Source organism: Patella vulgata, chromosome 6 (assembly GCF_932274485.2).
Source record: "Patella vulgata chromosome 6, xgPatVulg1.2, whole genome shotgun sequence".
Classification (NCBI taxonomy): domain Eukaryota; kingdom Metazoa; phylum Mollusca; class Gastropoda; family Patellidae; genus Patella; species Patella vulgata.
This window is the reverse complement of record NC_065884.2, coordinates 69,046,852-69,052,851: the sequence shown is the minus strand read 5'-3', so window position 1 is coordinate 69,052,851 and position 6,000 is coordinate 69,046,852.

The following is a 6,000-nucleotide window of genomic DNA, read 5'->3' as shown; positions in this document are numbered from 1 at the left end:
AATTGGGTTTAACGTCCTACTGTTCTGCTCCTATACTGGGCTAATGAAGACGGGCATACGCTATACAGTGTGCTCTGAGGGAAATTTTGGCCGGGAAGTGGCACTATCGCCTACTCTTATATCGAATTCCAACTGCTTTTATGTGCATTCCAATGTATACACGGGACCCCGTTTTTTTGTCTCATCCGAAGGACTAGACAGCTGTCCTTGTCAGGCCCTCCGTCCTGCATCACAGACAAGTGGGAACCACGCCGGAAAATCTGGATGAACTTTCTCGGCCAATGCAGGGATCGAACACCCGACCTCCAGGCTAGCGAGCCAGCGTCTTACCCACTTAGCCACGTGATCCCCAACCAACTGAAGAATTAGAATTCTCAAACTATGTGGAGCTTTGGTTTGTGAACCCCCTAGTAGTGTAAATAGAACAGAGCGGAAGCAATGCAGTGCAATGCAAGGCAAAGAAATGAAACGCAATGGAATAGAATAGAATGAAACAGAATAGAGCGGAAGGCAACACAGTGCAACACAATGGAATAGAATAGAATGAAACACAACAGAGCGGAAGCAACGCAGTGCAACGCTAGGCAAAGAAATGAAATGCAATGGAATAGAATAGAATGAAACAGAATAGAATGGAAATAAACAGAAGAGATAATCTCCTGGATTTGGACTAATAATAGGGTATTTTACAGTCAAGTAAAAAAAAACCAATGGTTGCCATCCAAGATATGCCCACATTTTGCAAGGGATGGACAGAGAACAAGATAAAAAAAAATATGATTTTAAGTTCAATCTGGGGCTATAATGCAGGACGTTCTGGTCTGAAATGCATGAATATCAAAAGGAACTGAGATCTGTGGGAAATAAACATATATTCTAAGTTCCATCAATATCAGATCAAAATTATGACCTCTAGAAGGTCCATAACCTTGATATTACATACTCTAACACTATTTGCGTACAGGGAGCAGCCATTTCATCCAGCAGTTTCGGTCCGATTTTCACGAAATTCGAATTTGATCATCAATACAGTGTAACTTCCAGAGGGACCATAAGCTAAAAACACAATTGGTTGTACAACCAAGGGCCATAATCCAGGAAGTTACGGTCTGATATGCGCAAATATCGAAAGGAACTGATCTTTGGATTATAAACATTTCAAGTTTCGTCAAAATCGGATAAAGATTGTGACCTGTTGAGTGTCTACAAACAAAGGTGAAAACAATATGTGGGCGTACAAAACGCTCCAGGTTGTAAAAGTCATGTGGCATCAATTAAACCTGATAATAGCCAATCGGATGACTTGTTATTGTTTTGAAGAAAAAGACTGGTTATACTGTTTTAATTAATCACAGTGATTGTTAATTTGGCTAACACAACCCATTAATTAAACTTGTCCCATCATTAATACTAGATGTATTCAGACAGAAATGAGATAAACAACATCTCATCCACATTTATTTAAAGGGGGGGAAGAGAGAGAGAGAAATGGGGTTTAAAGTCCACTCAAAACAAACTAGGTCATTTTGGGACTAACATATGGTTCAATTTTATTTCAATAATTCGCTTGCGTGTAGGGATCTGTAGCAGTGGGAGGAAACCAGAGGACCCGGAGAAAACCCACGAGGTTAGACAGGCGACCGTAATCTTTGTCATCTAAAACCGGGGATTCGAAACTACGGCAGTTGACTCAAATGAAATGAAATGGGGTTTAACGTCCTACTGTTCTGCTCCCAAACTGGGCTAATGAAGACGGGTATACGTCATACAGTGTGCTATGAGGAAAGTTTTGCCTCGGTTTTCATCCCATCCGAACAACTAAACAGCTGTCCTTATCAGGCCCTCCGTCCCGCATCACTGACAAGGGGAGTCCACGCCGGAAAATCTGGATGAACTTTCTCGGCCAATGCAGGGATCGAAACACCCGACCTCCAGGCTAGCGAGCCAGCGTCTTACCCACTGAGCCATAGTGATCCCCCAGTTGACTCAATGACAGGCCTTATGATACAGCGCGCACGTGATAAACATTCGGCCATCCAACCCCCCCTTAAAGGGGTCTAAGCCTGTGCTTTAGATCACAAAGTCTTTCAATGTGTCAACTGGCATGGTTTCGAATCCCTGGTTGTACATGACATGGAATAGGGTCGCCTGTCCGATCTCCTGGGTTTTCTCTGGGTTCTCCTGTTTCCTCTCACTGTCATCTGAATGTTAAACCCCATTTCTCCCCCCACCTCCCTCAACTTTTCCATATCTAAAAAGGCTGCTGTGGTTCAGTGAGTAAGACATTTTGTTCACTAACCCGGTTTACTCTCAATGTTGGCTGTTCAAGTTGTTCTGGATATTACTGAAAAGGAACAGTGTCCAGACATTCGGATGGAAAGAGAAATCTGAACCCTTGACAATTTGAAATAAGAGGGGCTCATATGGTGACAGCACCAGAAAAATGAATCATATCCATAGTAAAATGCAGCACCTTGTGGAGCGGAGCGGGGCAAATTTTCTGGAACTGCAGTTTGAGTTTGAGAAATAGACAACCTGAATCAACCCACCCAATGGTCAGTAAAATTCCCAGACTTCGAGCACTTCAGTTTGCAAGAAGGAATAATTTTCATATTTTACTTTTGTATTCACTAAAATTGTACTTTATTCATCATTTGGCCACTTCACTAAAAATTAGACGATCACCCCCCCCCCCCCAAATGATTGTTTTGCCTGAATCTTTTGAGGTGGGTGGGGGGTTAATGCAGCCTCTCCCTTCCTCCCACCCAACCCCACTCCATAATGCTTCGCACCGCTGTCCAGTCCATATTTAAAGAAAGGCACAGAAATAAAATGAAAGTCAATCATTTCTTTTTTTTCTAAACAAACACACTGAATCTTGTCTAAAGTATATCAATCAACTGGATGACAGAGATAACAATCTAGTAATCTCCCATTATCCAGCCTCAACGAACAAACCCTGGTGATCTACCAATGACATTTATGTTTCTAATCAAAACCTGATTAGTCGTCAAATTAAGTCCTGACAACCAATGAGAATCAGTAATATATATCATGGCTGGTTACTGACAACCATTGGGTATCAGTAATATATCATTGCTGGATAACGTAAAACCAATTTGTCATTTGACATTCTGTGTTGATACAAACCCCAGATATCAACTAATGTAATTCATGACTAGATCTATTTGTTAAGGTCAACTCATTTTTCGTCAAGGTCGCTGAGATGTATATAAGGTTGTTGGCGAGATTGTAGGTTAGGTTTAAGAATTTGGGGGAGAGGTTAAGTCTCCACATAAGCACTGACCTAGGATGATGAAAAATTAGTTCGTTATATTCCCTAGTTTTATTAAAAATACATACATTAGATTTAGGTCTAGGGTTAGGGATGGGATTAGTGCTAGCCCTGTTTACATCTCATGACCTTTGACCAAACTTAAAGTTGGCCTGGTGGGGTTGGATGACCGAATGGTTAGCGTGTGCACGTTGTATCATAAGGACTGTCATTGAGTTAGCTGGCGTGGTTTCAATTCCACAGTTGTACGAGACAACGAGTAGGGTCGCCTGTCCAACCTTATGGGTTTTCTCCGGGTCCTCCAGTTTCCTCCCTATGCTAAAGACCCCTACATGTTAGTCTCGAAATAACCTAATTTGAGTCGAGTGGACATTAAACCCCATTTCTCTCTCTTTCGACCAAACTTGAAGTTGGCCTTATCAAATAAAATGGCCTTACAAAGTTAACATCAATAATGTAAATTTTAAAAAAAACTAATTTAAAAAAAAGTTTCACTCTTGATTGGATGAGACCAAATTCCTGGAATTGAATAATAATAATATCGTCATTTATAAAGCGTGTTAATACTGAAAAACAGTTTCTAAGGCACTGATGGTTGATATACTAACTAATCAGGGTTTTGAAACAAGAATGTTTTAATATGGCCCACCCTTAGAGCCAGTCAAAAATTCAGGCCACAAAATAATAAAGTAAAACTTTTTTGATAATTATCAGGTGGTGACATAAATGCTTGCCTTTATTTTTATGTAAATAAATTGCATCCTTCTTCATCTACGTGTTTGTCCTTAAAAGCTTTCCATACTCTGGCAAAGGGTTGACATGATGTTTCGTCCCGTTACACACGTGAGGTTTGTTTACATTTGTTGTGGGAAAATCACGTAAGTAATTTCATATTTTTTTAAAATTTTCATTGATTTCGCAATTGACATTAGATGTATTTCATGTAATTATAAACATGCATAGACCAACATAACGTGTGAAACATTGTCGAAAACAAGCTGATATGACTAACCAATATATCTGTATTTTCAGGCCACCTATCAAAATGTGCCTTAATCTGGCACTGGGCCCACAGATCTTATTATTTTCATTGTCTTGGTAGTTTATTCGACAGAAAAGATCCAGCAATGGAAAAGCCATGTTTTCGAAGTTGTAAGTTAATAATTGGAGTTTTTAGAAGATACTTTTTTCTGAGAATTGAATCTATGTAAAAATCGAAACCCTTTAAAATATGTTAAAAATTGTTGCATTAATGTTAAAAATTGCGATAATGTTCAAAGTTGTTAAATTCTTTGAAAATAATATCTTTCTAATCTGAGGTAAAAAAAACCCCAAATAAATCAAAAATTGACCACTTGTCAAAAATTGACCGTTTGTTAGAAATTTACAAACTGACAAAATTGACTGGTTGTTGAAAATGACCAGTTGTCAAAAATTGACCAATTGACCATTTTCGTTAAAAAACAAAGAATATTACAAGTATGGCAGCTTAAACTATTAGAATCGTGCCATTGACTCAAGTGACGTGGTGTGGTTTTGATTCTCTGCTTGTGTCTGTCCAACCTCGTGGGTTTTCTCTGGGTCCTTCATTTTCCTCCCACTGATAAAGACCTCTACCCGCAAACCAAATATTGAAATAAAATTGAACGATATGTTGATTAGTCCCAAAATGGTTACTCTCTCTCTCTCTCTCTCTCTCTCTGTCTGTCTGTCTGTCTGTCTGTCTGTCTCTCTCTCTCTCTCTCTCCTGGTTCCCCCTTGTCAGTGATGCAGGACGGAGGAGCCTGACAAGGACAGCCGTCTAGTCGTTCAGATAGGACGAAAAACTGAGGTCCCGTGTACACATTGGCCTGCACGAAAAAGACCCCTTAACAGTTGGAATTCGATATAAGTGTAGGCTGTAGTGCCGCTGTCTGGGCAAAATTTCCCTCATGGCACACTGTATGGTGTATGCCCGTCTTCATTAGCCCAGTTCGGAGCAGAACAGTAGGACGTTAAACCCCATTTCATTTCATTTCATTTCTCTCTCTCTCTGTTATAGAGAATTGCTGAATTAATATACATATCTAACAATTAGTAGGGCTATGATTAAAACCTGATTCATTTTTATTAGTAAGGAAAAGTAGGACTTTACTCACCATTTCATACTTCCTACAATTCACCATGTGTGTACTGTGGTTAATTCAACCCTGAATATTGAATATTGGTTTCCCGCCATAGAAGCTAAAAGGGAACGACCGTTGTAAATAAATAAAACCATGCGTTCAATAACGAGATTAATCAATAAGCAATTTGTAAATTACCAGTGAAACACCTACACTGTTTAAAGATACATTATGGGAGATTAGATAAAGAGTTGAGAGTTCCCACTATAATAGTTAAAAACTAGATAATGTAAAGGCAATTTACTGAAAATTTTATTCAAATTGATCCACTATGAACCGAGAATTAAGCGATTGAAATTTCCACCTAGCCTAAAGTCAGTACAATAAACAACATAGTCTCGATTATCCATTTAATCATTAAATCATGAAGGAAAATTATGCAGTAAATCGGCTCATAATCCACTAAAGATCGCAGGCTAGCGATGCCATCGAGAGTTGATTATGGTCTGGATAAGTTAATTAATGTCTAATTAATAGTTAAGATAACATTTCAGGTCTAAAGAAAGACCTGCAATAGACAGATTTAGCTCTTGTATAATG